The following is a 16,132-nucleotide window of genomic DNA, read 5'->3' as shown; positions in this document are numbered from 1 at the left end:
CATCTCCATATCCTCCCAATCTAACCTTAGTCCCTGCTAAGACTTCACCAAGAGGTTTTGGATTTACAGTGCATTGGGCTCCTGAACCAAGGACTCCCAGGGCCATTTTACTCCTCCCCCCGGCCACTTTTCTCACACATACACGAATGGTCTCAGGGACAGGCTGGGGTGTGGCTTTGGGACTAGCTCTGTTACACATGGAATCTTGTTGGCTCCACAGAGTGGAAGCTCTCTCCAACAGAGAGACATACTCATCTCCCTGATGTTGCTGAGGGCTTCAATGTATAGTCATGTTTGACTCTATCATTGGCTGATTCAACCTCCGACCTCTGCCATCAGATGGGGTCCAAAAGTCTCTCATTAACATGACAAGACACCCACTTCTCCTTTAAGGCTCTGCAGTGTTTTCAGGAAGTGTGTAAGAGGAAGAAATATACCCAGCAATTATATATTTGGGTTACTGAATGACCAAGTATGTATGTTGTATAATTCATTATATCACAATATTCAAAATAATGTTCATTACTGGTGCTATGCTCACTGCTGTGCCAGGCCCTGGGAGTACAATCACGCAAGCCCAGTCTTCAGCATGCAAGGAAGACCAAAGTTAACAAAGTGAGAAAAAAGATAAACAAACAAGAAAAGATCCAATTGTAACCAGTTTCATTAAGTCACTAAACAGGGCACTGAGGTAGCAGTTCCTGATGGGAAGGAGGACCAGGCAAAAGGAAGTCATTTCCAGGAGGTCACATATAGGCTGGGACCAGAAAGTGGAATTTCAACAATACAATAAAAAGGTCATGCGTCATGATCAAGTAGGATTTACTCTGGGGATGCAAGGATAGTTCAATATCCACAACTAATGAATTTGACACATCACAGTAACAAAATGAAGGATAAAAATATGATCATCTCAATAGATGCAGAAAAACTTTTGACAAAATTCAACATCCATTTATGATCAAAATTTGAAACAAAGTGGGTATAAAGAGAACACACCTAAACATAAAAACAGACATATATAAAAAGCAGCCTCAGGGCGGAGCCAAGATGGCGGCGTGAGTAGAGCAGTGGAAATCTCCTCCCAAAAACACATAGAGCTATGAAAATATAACAAAGAAAAATCTTCCTAAAATAGAGACCACAGGACACAGGACAACATCCAGACCACATCCACACCTGCAAGAACCCAGCGCCTTGTGAAGGGGGTAAGATACAAGCCCCAGCCCGGCGGGACCCGAGCGCCCCTCCCCCCGGCTCCCGGCGGGTGGAGAGAAACCGGAGCGGTTTTTTTTTTTTTTTTTTTTTGGCGAGCGCTTTTTGGAAGCCTTAGAGGGACGGGCCCCCGTTGCTGGGGAGGCAGGGTGGTGGGACCGGTGAGGAGGTGCCTGGGAACGGCGCCGGAGGACAAAGAATATCCCGCGTTTCTCCCTGCGAGACCTGGGGGCGGGTGCCTGAGACCGGTGCCTGAGGACGGAGGAGGTCGCGCGTTTTTCCCCCTTTTTTTTTTTTCTCTTTTTGGCGAGCGCTTTTTGGAAGCCTTGAAGGGACGGGGACCCCAGTGCTAGGGAGGCACGGTGGCGGGACTGGTGAGCGGGTGGCTGGGACCGGCGCCTGAGGACAAAGAATATCCCCCGTTTTTCCCTGCGGGACCGGTGGGCGGGTGCCTGAGACCGGCACTTGAGGGCAGAGGAAATCGCGCGTTTTTCCCCTTTTTTTTTTCTCTTTTCTGCGAGTGCTTTTTGGAAGCCTAAAAGGGACAGGGACCCCGGTGCTAGGGAGGCAGGGCGGCGGGACTGGTGAGCGGGTGCCTGGGACCGGCACCTGAGGACAAAGAATATCCCGCATTTTTCCCTGTGGGACCGGTGGGTGGGTGCCTGAGACCAGCACCTGAGGACGGAAGAAATCGCGCGTTTTTCCCCTTTTTTTTCTCTCTTTTTGCCGAGTGCTTTTTGGAAGCCTTGAAGGGACAGGGACCCCGGTGCTAGGGAGGCAGGGCGGCGGGACTGGTGAGCGGGTGCGTGGGACCAGTGCCTGAGGACAAAGAATATTGAGCGTTCCTTCCCTGCGGGACCGGTGGGTGGGTGCTTTTTGGAAGCCTTGAAAGGACAGGGACCCTGGTGCTAGGGAGACAGGGCAGCAGGACCAGTGAGCGGGTGCCTGGGACCGGCACCTGAGGACAAAAAAAAAAAAAAAAAATCGCTTGTTTTTTCCTTTTTTTTCCTTTTTTTTTTTCTCTTTGTTTCTGTTCCCTCTCTCATTGTTGCTGCTGTTGTTTTGGTTTGGAGAGTGCTTTTTGGAAATCTTAAAGGGGCAGGACAGGTCACTTAGACCAGAAGCAGGGAATCTGGGGATCTCTGGGTACTCTAACCCCCTGGGCAGCAGGGAGCACAGAGGCCCCTTACGGAGATAAATAGTCTCCTGGCTGCTCCCCCTCCAACGGGGCTCCACCATTTTGGAGGAACAGCCCCAGCCAGGCCAAGCCCACAGCAACAGCGGAGATAAACCCCAAAGCAACTGGGCAGGAAGCAGAAGCCCTGTCTGCGCACAGCTGCCCAGCACAAGCCACTAGAGGTCGCTATTCTCCCAGGAAAAGGCTACAAAACAACAAGAAGGGAAGCTCTTCCAGCGGTCACTTGTACCAGCTCTGCAAACTATCTCTATCACCATGAAAAGGCAAAACTACAGGCAGACAAAGATCACAGAGACAACACCTGAGAAGGAGACAGACCTAACTAGTCTTCCTGAAAAAGAATTCAAAATAAAAATCATGAACATGCTGACAGAGATGCAGAAAAAAATGCAAGAGCAATGGGATGAGATGCAGAGAAAAATGCAAGAGCAGTGGGATGAAGTCCGGAAGGAGATCACAGATGTCAGGAAAGAGATCACAGAAGTGAAACAATCCCTGGAAGGATTTATAAGCAGAATGGATAAGATGCAAGAGGCCATTGAAGGAATAGAAGCCAGAGAACAGGAACGTATAGAAGCTGACATAGAGAGAGATAAAAGGATCTCCAGGAATGAAACAACACTAAGAGAAATATGTGACCAATATAAAAGGAAAAACATTCGTATTATAGGGATACCAGAAGAGGAAGAAAGAGGAAAAGGGATAGAAAGTGTCTTTGAAGAAATAATTGCTGAAAACTTCCCCAAACTGGGGGAGGAAATAATCGAACAGACCATGGAATTATACAGAACCCCCAACAGAAAGGATCCAAGGAGGACAACACCAAGACACATAATAATTAAAATGGCAAGGATCAAGGACAAGGAAAGAGTTTTAAAGGCAGCTAGAGAGAAAAAGGTCACCTATAAAGGAAAACCAATCAGGCTAACATCAGACTTCTCAACAGAAACCCTACAGGCCAGAAGAGAATGGCATGATATACTTAATGCAATGAAACAGAAGGGCCTTGAACCAAGGATACTGTATCCAGCACGACTATCATTTAAATATGATGGTGGGATCAAACAATTCCCAGACAAGCAAAAGCTGAGGGAATTTGCTTCCCACAAACCACCTCTACAGGGCATCCTACAGGGACTGCTCTAGATGGGAGCACCCCTAAAAAGAGCACAGAACAAAACACACAACATATGAAGAAGGGAGGAGGAGGAATAAGAAGGGAGAGAAGAAAAGACTCTCCAGACAGTGTATATAACAGCTCAATAAGCGAGCTAAGTTAGGCAGTAAGATACTAAAGAAGCTAACCTTGAACCTTTGGTAACCACGAATCTAAAGCCTGCAATGGCAATAAGTACATATCTTTCAATAGTCACCCTAAATGTAAATGGACTTAATGCACCAATCAAAAGACATAGAGTAATAGAATGGATAAAAAAGCAAGACCCATCTATATGCTGCTTACAAGAAACTCACCTTAAACCCAAAGATAAGCATAGACTAAAAGTCAAGGGATGGAAAAACATATTTCAGGCAAACAACAGTGAGAAGAAAGCAGGGGTTGCAGTACTAATATCAGACAAAATAGACTTCAAAACAAAGAAAGTAACAAGAGATAAAGAAGGCCACTACATAATGATAAAGGGCTTAGTCCAACAAGAGGATATAACCATTCTAAATATATATGCACCCAATACAGGAGCACCAGCATATGTGAAGCAAATACTAACAGAACTAAAGAGGGAAATAGACTGCAATGCACTCATTGTAGGAGACTTCAACACACCACTCACCCCAAAGGATAGATCCACCGGGCAGAAAATAAGTAAAGACACACAGGCACTGAACAACACACTAGAACAGATGGACCTAATAGACATCTATAGAACTTTACATCCAAAAGCAACAGGATATACATTCTTCTCAAGTGCACATGGAACATTCTCCAGAATAGACCACATACTAGCTCACAAAAAGAGCCTCAGTAAATTCCACAATATTGAAATTCTACCAACCAATTTTTCAGACCACAAAGGTATGAAAGTAGAAATAAATTCTACAAAGAAAACAAAAAGGCTCACAAACACATGGAGGCTTAACAACATGCTACTAAATAATCAATGGATCAATGAACAAATCAAAATAGAGATCAAGGAATATATAGAAACAAATGACAACAACAACACTAAGCCCCAACTTCTGTGGGATGCAGCGAAAGCAGTCTTAAGAGGAAAGTATATAGCAATCCAGGCACACTTGAAGAAGGAAGAACAATCCCAAATGAATAGTCTAACATCACAACTATTAAAACTGGAAAAAGAAGAACAAATGAGGCCTAAAGTCAGCAGAAGGAGGGACATAATAAAGATCAGAGAAGAAATAAACAAAATTGAGAAGAATAAAACAATAGCAAAAATCAACGAAACCAAGAGCTGGTTCTTTGAGAAAATAAACAAAATAGATAAGCCTCTAGCCCAACTTATTAAGAGAAAAAGAGAGTCAACACAAATCAACATAATCAGAAATGAGAATGGAAAAATCACGACAGACTCCACAGAAATACAAAGAATTATTAAAGACTACTATGAAAACCTATATGCCAACAAGCTGGAAAACCTAGAAGAAATGGACAACTTCCTAGAAAAATACAACCTCCCAAGACTGACCAAGGAAGAAACACAAAAGTTAAACAAACCAATTACAAGCAAAGAAATTGAAACAGTAATCAAAAAACTACCCAAGAACAAAACCCCGGGGCCGGACGGATTTACCTCGGAATTTTATCAGACACACAGAGAAGACATAATACCCATTCTCCTTAAAGTGTTCCACAAAATAGAAGAAGAGGGAATACTCCCAAACTCATTCTATGAAGCCAACATCACCCTAATACCAAAACCAGGAAAAGACCCCACCAAAAAAGAAAATTACAGACCAATATCCCTGATGAATGTAGATGCAAAAATACTCAATAAAATATTAGCAAACAGAATTCAACAGTATATCAAAAGGATCATACACCATGACCAAGTGGGGTTCATCCCAGGGATGCAAGGATGGTACAACATTCGAAAATCCATCAACATCATCCACCACATCAACAAAAAGAAAGACAAAAACCACATGATCATCTCCATAGATGCTGAAAAAGCATTTGACAAAATTCAACATCCATTCATGATAAAAACTCTCAGCAAAATGGGAATAGAGGGCAAGTAACTCAACATAATAAAGGCCATATATGATAAACCCACAGCCAGCATTATACTGAACAGCGAGAAGCTGAAAGCATTTCCACTGAGATCGGGAACCAGACAGGGATGCCCACTCTCCCCACTGTTATTTAACATAGTACTGGAGGTCCTAGCCACGGCAATCAGACAAAACAAAGAAATACAAGGAATCCAGATTGGTAAAGAAGAAGTTAAACTGTCACTATTTGCAGATGATATGATACTGTACATAAAAAACCCTAAAGACTCCACTCCAAAACTACTAGAACTGATATCGGAATACAGCAAAGTGGCAGGATACAAAATCAACACACAGAAATCTGTAGCTTTCCTATACACTAACAACGAATCAATAGAAAGAGAAATCAGGAAAACAATTCCATTCACCATTGCATCAAAAAGAATAAAATACCTAGGAATAAACCTAACCAAGGAAGTGAAAGACTTATACTCTGAAAACTACAAGTCACTCTTAAGAGAAATTAAAGGGGACACTAATAAATGGAAACTCATCCCATGCTCATGGCTAGGAAGAATTAATATCGTCAAAATGGCCATCCTGCCGAAAGCAATATACAAATTTGATGCAATCCCTCTCAAATTACCAGCAACATTCTTCAATGAATTGGAACAAATAATTCAAAAATTCATATGGAAACACCAAAGACCCCGAATAGCCAAAGCAATCCTGAAAAAGAAGAATAAAGTAGGGGGGATCTCACTCCCCAACTTCAAGCTCTATTACAAAGCCATAGTAATCAAGACAATTTGGTACTGGCACAAGAACAGAGCCACAGACCAGTGGAACAGATTAGAGACCCCAGAAATTAACCCAAACATATATGGTCAATTAATATTTGATAAAGGAGCCATGGACATACAATGGCAAAATGACAGTCTCTTCAACAGATGGTGCTGGCAAAACTGGACAGCTACATGTTGGAGAATGAAACTGGACCATTGTCTAACCCCATATACAAAGGTAAACTCAAAATGGATCAAAGACCTGAATGTAAGTCACGAAACCATTAAACTCTTGGAAAAAAACATAGGCAAAAACCTCTTAGATATAAACATGAGTGATCTCTTCTTGAACATATCTCCCCGGGCAAGGAAAACAACAGCAAAAATGAGCAAGTGGGACTACATTAAGCTGAAAAGCTTCTGTACAGCGAAAGACACCATCAATAGAACAAAAAGGAACCCTACAGTATGGGAGAATATATTTGAAAATGACAGATCTGATAAAGGCTTGACGTCCAGAATATATAAAGAGCTCACACGCCTCAACAAACAAAAAACAAATAACCCAATTAAAAAATGGGCAGAGGAACTGAACAGACAGTTCTCCAAAAAAGAAATACAGATGGCCAAGAGACACATGAAAAGATGCTCCACATCGCTAATTATCAGAGAAATGCAAATTAAAACTACAATGAGGTATCACCTCACACCAGTAAGGATAGCTGCCATCCAAAAGACAAACAACAACAAATGTTGGCGAGGCTGTGGAGAAAGGGGAACCCTCCTACACTGCTGGTGGGAATGTAAATTAGTTCAACCATTGTGGAAAGCAGTATGGAGGTGCATCAAAATGCTCAAAACAGACCTACCATTTGACCCAGGAATTCCACTCCTAGGAATTTACCCTAAGAACGCAGCAATCAAGTTTGAGAAAGACAGATGCACTCCTATGTTTATCGCAGCACTATTTACAATAGCCAAGAATTGGAAGCAACCTAAATGTCCATCTGTAGATGAATGGATAAAGAAGATGTGGTACATATACACAATGGAATACTACTCAGCCATAAGAAGTGGAAAAATCCAACCATTTGCAGCAACATGGATGGAGCTGGAGAGTATTATGCTCAGTGAAATAAGCCAAGCGGAGAAAGAGAAATACCAAATGATTTCACTCATCTGAGGAGTATAGGAACAAAGGAAAAACTGAAGGAACAAAACAGCAGCAGAATTACAGAACCCAAAAATGGACTAACAGGTACCAAAGGGAAAGGAACTGGGGAGGATGGGTGGACAGGGAGGGATAAGGGGGGGGAAGAAGAAGGAGGGTATTAAGATTAGCATGCATGGGGGGGAGGGAGAAAGGGGAGGGTGGGCTGCACAACACAGAGAGGACAAGTAGTGACTCTACCACATTTTGCTAAGCTGATGGACAGTAACCGTAATGTGGTTGTTAGGGGGGACCTGATATAGGGGAGAGCATAGTAAACATAGTATTCTTCAGGTAAGTGTAGATTAAAAATTTAAAAAAAAAAAAGAAAGAAAGAAAGAAAAGGGGGATTACTCCTTAACAGGATAAAACTATTGGTAAATCAAAGATCAACGCATGCTTTAAATATCCTTAATGTTGATCACTTAAAGGGTGTCAGATGATCAGCTATGGAGGTACTCTTTTCTGATAATATTCCTTTCTCTTAATTAAAAAAAAAAAAAGAAAGCAGTTACTGTGTGCTGACCTCCAATGAGTTCTGCACAGTGGTATAGAGGGCATGTCAAAGTGTGGGCAAAGGGTCTGTTTGTTTCTACGCAGAAGATCAAGGCCTAGCTTGGATACCCAGAAAATGAACTAAGATACGATATGAGGAGGAGCTTCCGGCATCAGCACTCTCTGGAGGACTCGTGCCAGGGGATGATCATCAAAAAGCCTCCACAGGGATCCGGACGATGCTGCGGTTGTGGCTGCATCCAGCCCACCGTCTCCTGGACTTGCCATAAGAAGGAGGAGGGAGATGTCTAGGCTGGCATGTGCATACAGTGAGACAACGAATTTGACTGGATCTGTACTGTTGGAACTCAACCAGGAGTTGGGAGGGGTGCAAGTTGTAGCACCCCAAAATCTCATGACTATAGACTATCTATGGTTAAAAGAACATATGGGATGTGAACAGATCCCAGAAATGGGCTGCTTTAATTTGTCTGATGGTTCAAGTACAGTTGGACAATATCCATCATATCATAGATAAATTTTCACAAATGCCTAGGGTGCCTAAATGGTTTTCTTGGCTTCACTGGAGATGGCTGGTAATTATAGATTTGCTTTGTTTATGTCACCGTATTCCTATTATGTTAATATGTGTGTGCAAATTAGTTAGTAGTTTAAAACCTATACATACTTAAGGTACTATACAAGAAGATATGTCAAAGAAATAATCAATCCTCCCAAGTTTCCTTCATATGCTACATCTATAGCTTTTCTTCTTCCTTCCTAATTACAAACCTTAAATAGAATTCGTGCCTCATATCGAATTTACCGAGTATCATAATTCCTCCAGGTGGTAAAGATACCTCGAGACAAGTGCTGGGCATAGAAGCCACAGGGCATAAATCTGCAAAGAAGTAAAAAGCTAACCTTTGCAAACAATATGGCTTCTCTCTCACTTACCAACTTTACATTTCCCTGTATGGCCCCGGAAGATGACTGGTTAGCCAGAGACGGGTAAGATTCCTCAAGGGAGGAACAACCTAAGACAGGCACAGTCGCAGGGGGGCCATCAGGTGAGAATTTGGGGATCAACAGAGGTGAGGCTCAGAACCTCACCCCCCCTGCTTTGAGAGAAATCTTCTGCATCCGTGGATGTCTTGCTGCCCTTGTCTAGCCTGGATTAATACTTAGTCCATAGGCACACACCTGATCATCTGATCATCTATATTTGCCTTCTTACAGCACTAAACTATGTTTTCTACCTTTATCTTGCATCTACCTACCACTTCAGCATTTTATTAAAAATAAAAATAATAATAATAATAGGAGAAATGTGGGATCAACATATAAATCAAGTACAAAAATCAAATGAATATTCATATTTGACCTGATGGTTTATAGTTCATAATGCGTGATCAAAACCGAAAGTTTCTGTGATGAATGCCCTTGTACTGTTCACCATGTAAGAATTTATTCACTCTGTAAGAATTCGTTCACCATGTAAGAACTTGTTCGTTATGCTTCAGAAGATTGGAGACTGACGAGAATTAGGCTTGAGATGGATTAATGATTGTACATTGAGCATTGACCCCCCTATACTGAATTTTATTGTTGTTAACAACCATTTGATCAATAAATATGAGAGATGCCCTCTCAAAAAAAAAAAAAAAAAAAAAGTAGCCTCAGGATCACAGGGGAGGAGCTGTGCCAGCAGCAATTTCATGTCTCCCTCTGCCGAAAGAAGCGGCATCTGCTGCCGAAAACCTCAGGAACAAGGCTCTGCAAAACTGTAGCCTGTGGCAGATCTAATAAAGATGGCCCTTGGACCCTGGGCTTATAAAAGCAAAAAAAAAAAAAAAAAAAAAAAAAAAACAGACATATATGACAAACCCAGAGCTATCATACTCAACAGTGCAAAGTTGAAGGCTTTTCTCTGAGAACAGGAACAAGTCAAGGATGCCCTCTCTTGCCACTTTTGTTCAGCATTATACTCAAAGTCCTACCCATAGCAATTAGCCAAGAAAAATAAAAGATATCCAAATTGGAAAGGAAGTAGTAAATCTGTCACTATCTGCAGATGGCTTCATGCTATATGTAGAAAACTTCAAAGCATTCATCAAAAATCTATTAGAAGTAATAGATGAATTCAATCAAGGTACAGGATACAAAATCAATATTCAAAAGTCTGTTGTGTTTCTATACACTAAGAATGAATGCAAGAAAAAGAAATTATAAAATCATTCCTACTTACAAATGCAGCAGAAAGAATAAAATACCTAGGAATCTATTTAACCACAGAAGTAAAATAACTATATGCTCAAAACCATAAAGCACCGATGAAAGAAACAGAAGTACAAAAATAAGTGGAAAGATAAACCACGCTCATGGATTGGAAGAATTAGTATTGTGAAAACGTCCACACTATGGAAAACAAACTACAGATTCAATGCAATCTCTGTCAAAGTACTCATAGCACAAGAAGATGTTACAGTGCTATGAGCTACATTACCTATGCTATATTTCCATTCTTGTGACTAAATTATTTTATAATTTGAAGAATGTACCAAGTTATCCCCTTCACCAACAAAAAGAGAATATAAAGAAGGTAATAATCCTGAAGAAAAAAAAACCCTAAACATTATGGTACTGGCACAAAAACAGATCCTTACATCAATGGAACAAAATATAGAGCACAGAATTAAATCCACACTTACATGGTCAGTTAGTCTACGACAAAGGAGGTAAGAATATATAATGGTTTTGAAAAAGTCTCTTCAATAAATGGTGTGGGTTATTTGGATAGCTACATAAAAGGAGGACCACTTTCCTAAAACACATCCAAAAACAAACTCAAAATGAATTTAAGACTTAACTGTAACACCTGATCCCACAAAACTCCAAGAAGAATATAGGGGAAGCAAACTCTTTGACTCTGCTCTCAGCAACATTTTTTTTTAATCTCTCTCCCGAGTTGATGACAATAAAAGCTAAAATAAACAAATGGGACTACATCCAACTAAAATGCTCTGTACTGTGAAGGACACCATCAACCATACAGAAGAATAATGTACTGGATGGTAGAAGATGTTCGCCCATGAAATATTCAATTTGGGGTTAACATACAAAACATATAAAGTACTCCTCCAACTACTATTGAAAAGACAATCCAATTAAAAAAATGGGCAGAGGACTTAGATAGGCATTTTTCCAAGGAAGACATGTAGACGGCCAACTGACACATGGAAAAACTTGCAGTATTACTAACCGTTCGGGAAATGCAAATCAAAACCACAATGAGATCTCAATTCAAATCTGTTAGAATGGAAGCTCAAATTGGAGACAAAAAGTAACTAGACAGGGATGTGGAGAAAAACAAGCCCCTTATTGTTGGGAATGAGAATTGGCATATCCAATGTGAAGAACATTATGGAGGCTCCTCAAACAATTCAAAATAAAACTCCCATATATCCCAGCAATTTGGCTTTATGTATCTATCCCAAGAAAGTGAAAACACTAATTTGAAAAGACATATGCATCTCTATGTTCACTGCAGCAGTATTTACAACAGACAAGATACAGAAGCAGCCTAAATGTCCGTAGATACATGAATGGATAAACATGTGAAACACACACACACACACAAACACACACACACACAGTGGCATTTCACTCAGCTTTAAGAAAGAAAAAAAAATCCTGCCATCTGGGACAACATCAACAATATCAAGTCTCCTTCAGAGCACTTGCCCTTGACATGTGGTGCTGTGCACTGTACTTGAGCTCTGTGACCTTCCTCCCCATAAAACACAACTCCAAGTAATTACAAGAAAATGTCACGTTAAATGCGACTGGGGAAAACTCTACAATATTAATGGCAAAGAATCTTGAAAATGGAAAAGATCATCCAAAGCAAAGAATGTCTCAGAAACAAACAACAACAAAACGCTAAGGAGACGAGATCACTAGATGTAATGAGGTATCCTGAACTGGATCTTCGAGAAAGGGTCCAACTATGGAAATCTCAGGGAAAGAATAGATGGTGGATGGTGACAGTACACCATCACTGCTTGTAACTGTAACAACAAACTATAATGACGGTAGTAAGAGGGGAAGTGATCTGAGCAAACTGCAAAACCCAACTCTGTAACTCAAATTTTCCGTAAATCTAAAACTATCTTAAAATAAAAACGTACTAAAACACTTTTTATAGCTTAACACTTATTATCATCAAACTATCTGCTAGAAATTACTATTAATTTTGATTGTCAACTAGTTCTACTGCTTTGTTTTTTAAAGATACTTTTTATATCACAGAGAAATATTTAACCCCAGAAGATACATAATTTCCAAATAATGTTACAGTTTTCATGTTTAATGGAGAATGCATGTACATATTTACTTATTACACATAATTTTATTTGGCAGGGTCTTTTTTAAGTCATTGTTTCACTGGTATGGTTGTGCCCTGGGGTCCCTCTGAAAAAATGTCTTCATAAATATATGTAGAGATTCAGGCACTATGGTGTGTATTTCACTTCATGGCTGAACATATTCAAAACACTGCTTATAAGAACATAAAATAAAATGGTCTAGTGTGAAGGCTCACAAACTCCAAGAATACTTCTATATTTCAGCAGTATTGAAACAAAATCGAGTGTCTGTAACTCAAATACTCAGATTACAATAACGAGAACAGAACATGTGACCATGAAGAGATTCTATGTTTCATCTCGATATTTTCTAATCACAAAGTGTCTAAAATATATTCAAACATCAGCTCATAGGTGAAAGTGTGCATACAGTGAAAAAAAATCAAATTAGAACTGACAAACATTCCTGCAAATGATGGTAGGTGTTGGTACACTGTGTGCCAGATGTAAGTGATTCTTAAGCGATTACACAGAATCATTCAAAGCTACAACACTGGTATGCTCCACAATTTGATAAAACTTACATGTTGATGTAATTCTTTATAGTTAATGATGTAGGTGAACATGAAAAGTGATCTGCCGCTTTATTCTTACAATGCAAAAGGAATATATAACATGCCTAAGAAATAGGGTTAGATCTCAAGTAAAACCGAGAACATAAAAACCTAAGGGGTTTCCTACAATTTTGACTGCATAAGAGAAGTAACCCCGTGTGAATACGTCAGAGGACAAGCTATGTCTAAGGTAAAAACACTGCCATCACCACAGCAGCACAGCCCCCGAACAGCCCCAGAGGCTCGTCTAGCAGAGACACACACCATCGCCCCTATCGGTCTACAATAACAGGAAATGCAAAAATAGGAAAGGAACATGGCATAGAGAAGACAACTGGCAAGCAGTGATCAGAAAGAATAATTTTTCCACTAGCCTCTCGGGATATCCCGCCAAGTGTTTCTATGCAGTTTTAGAAAGATTTTGCTTGAAATGTGGTTGGGACCACTCTGAACCACAGAGGTAGTTAAGGTAATAAACTAGGACAGGAGAGCAAAGAGCACCAATGGTGTGTCTCCTATGTATCAGGCCAAGGTGCAGGGTCTTTATTTCTACTACATCACTTCATCTCGACATGACTGATGTGACTTACTCAACAACTTCATACATGAGTAAAAAATTACTTCAGAATCACTTCCCTGAACATAAATGCAAGGACATAAATATTCTTAGAATTCCTGCCACCTTCACTCAAGTCTTTAGGCTCAGCACCTTTTTCATATGAACAGAAATAAACAGAGCTCTAAAAGCTACTATTCCATTTCAAATACACCTCACTCACCTCTAAATGCCTAAATTCAGTGAAGCACCACCTCCACCTTGACAGAAGAGAGGGGAGCAGTTTCCCAGCAAGCTAACTGGCCTGCCACCTCAGCAAGTCCAAGGGCCACTAAACGACACCAGCAACTGGTGTCCCCAAAAGGTGGCTCCCTTACCTGTGACTACCCATGCTCTCTGGAGATGGGCAACCAGGCAGGGCCATGGGGGTGACATCAGCGCACAGGCACAAAGACCTACTGGGCCTGTACCTGCCTCGGCCCCCTCAGGCCAGCCAGGGTGCTCCCTGTGTGGGGCCCCACATCCAGCACCTGGTCAGCCTCTCTCTCTGTGAAGGGGGTCCCCTCACCTTGGAGCCTGGGTAACAATAGTCAATCACCTCCTCTGCCAGGCCTACTGGATTTCACCACTCCTTACCACCATGGCCTGCACCTTGCCTTGATTTCCCTCTTGCCTTCCCACTAAGTAAGAGTCGCCACAGAGCTCTGGACTTTTAGTGGAACCTTACCAGTGTGCTCCTACTTTACGCCTTTTGGGAGTTTTAACCTAGACTCTAGTTTTCTCTGCACAAGCTTTAGCAAGTACACTCGGGATCATTCCTTGAGAGCCCCCTGCCGGTCGGAAAAGTGCAGGGATCGTGTGACCTCTCGCTGCCAGAGCCTTGGTCAGAGTCACAAGCCTGTTTCGCTTCCCTGGGGCTGCAGGTAAGGAAATGTCATAGCCCCAGGATGGCTGTCTCTAAGGAAGGGAGATCAATAGAATAGAGCCATTTACTAGTTGGACTCAGATTTCAGCTTGACTATTTCACAAACTTCATTTACATTATACAGGAGAAAGTGGCTTAGTCCTAAGAGGACTGCTTTGAATGAGGGGCAGGGGAACTTTCTCCAAAGCCAGAGATAAAATTCACAGGCTGCCACAGACATTTATGGGGGGTGTCTATCCTCTTCAAACACCAGTTTCTGCCACTGCCTGGGAATCATCATGCTAGTCAACCACTGTAAGAAATCTGATCTGTGAAAAAAGACTTCAGGAGTCATCTGCGACTGTCACATAGGCAGCAGCCTAGCCTAGCTCATTGGATCGATGAGTCAGAGCCAAGATCCAAGGACCATTATCTACCAGTCCAGTCTGCCCTCGCAGTCTGCAGATTAGGACAGGAAAGTAGGAGATCAGCTCAGCCACTCCCCAACATTCCCATCCATCCAGAGGCAGGGGATCAAGGAGCAGCAGACACCAGGAAACCTTTCACATGAGACTTAAGACTGGTAGCCAACGATAATTGTCTTTTAGGTGGCTAACGGGTGCCCAGATACATTTTTCTGAGAGAAAAAGAACAGCATTTAGACAAGAATAAAAGTGAAGAATACATCTCCTACCTTGTGGTGGTCGGCATCGGGTTCCGTGAAATTGATGAAGTTAGAAGAGAGTCAGGAATGCCCCCTGCCTCACTTAGAGGCAGGGCACCCTGAAATAGCAGACTGGAAGTCAGAGAGAGACAGAAAGAAAGACACTCCTCATGGATACCCAGTCGGGCTGTCAGGGTCTGATTCCAGGCATGCGGACCTTTGTGAAGAAGCTGAAGTGTAGCCTGAGCCTAGGCTCTTTCATTTGCCCACAGCCTTCCGCAGTCCCTCGCATCCAGGGAGATGCCTCCGAAGGGGAATCCTGGCCTCAACTCAGGTGACTTTCCCGGCTCCCAAGGGAGATGGGGGATCCACTGAGGGAGATGCAGGGGAACCTGTCACTCGAGACTTTGAGATCGGCAGCCAGGCTAGTCCCATTTAAGTGGCTGACGAGTGCCCGATGTTGTGTGCCTTAGACGGCTTCCTTCTATAAGGACAGTGAAAGAAAAGGTACGCTTGGATGGTGATACTCACCTCCAAAGTTATCCCGGACGAGCTCCCAAAAATGATGCAGCTTCTCACACCACAAGGGTATGAAACTAGAAATACATTATGCAAATAACACGAAAAAGCCTACCATCACATGGAGGCTTAACAACATTCTCCTAATTACCAATGGATCAATGTGCAAATAAAAACAGAGATCAAGCAATATATGGAGACAAATAACAACAATAATTCAACAACGCAAAATCTGTGGGACACAGACAAGCCAGTGCTAAGAGGGAGGTATATTGCAATACAGGCCTACCTGAGGAAAGAACAACAATCCCATATGAGCAGTCTAAACTCACAGTTAACAAAACTAGAAAAAGAAGAACAAATGAGGCCCAAAGTCAGCAGAAGAAGGAGCATAATAAAGATGAGAGCAGGAATAA

At 41.7% G+C, this 16,132-nt stretch overlaps 1 long non-coding RNA gene across 1 annotated transcript in view; it reads right to left on the bottom strand.

Moving 5' to 3' along the window:
* The window catches only part of LOC140845120 (uncharacterized), a 118,731-nt gene extending 103,413 nt beyond the window's left edge, over positions 1–15,318 (bottom strand). The window contains exon 1 of the long non-coding RNA XR_012123828.1: positions 15,228–15,318. This is a non-coding gene — a long non-coding RNA (uncharacterized lncRNA). The remainder of the gene's footprint in view (positions 1–15,227) is intronic.
* Between the last annotated feature and the right edge of the window lie 814 nt (positions 15,319–16,132).

The sequence above is a fragment of the Manis javanica genome, chromosome 12 (genome assembly GCF_040802235.1).
Source record: "Manis javanica isolate MJ-LG chromosome 12, MJ_LKY, whole genome shotgun sequence".
NCBI classification, from domain to species: Eukaryota; Metazoa; Chordata; class Mammalia; order Pholidota; family Manidae; genus Manis; species Manis javanica.
The sequence above is the reverse complement of the archived record's forward strand: the minus strand, read 5'-3'. Positions and strand labels throughout refer to the sequence as shown.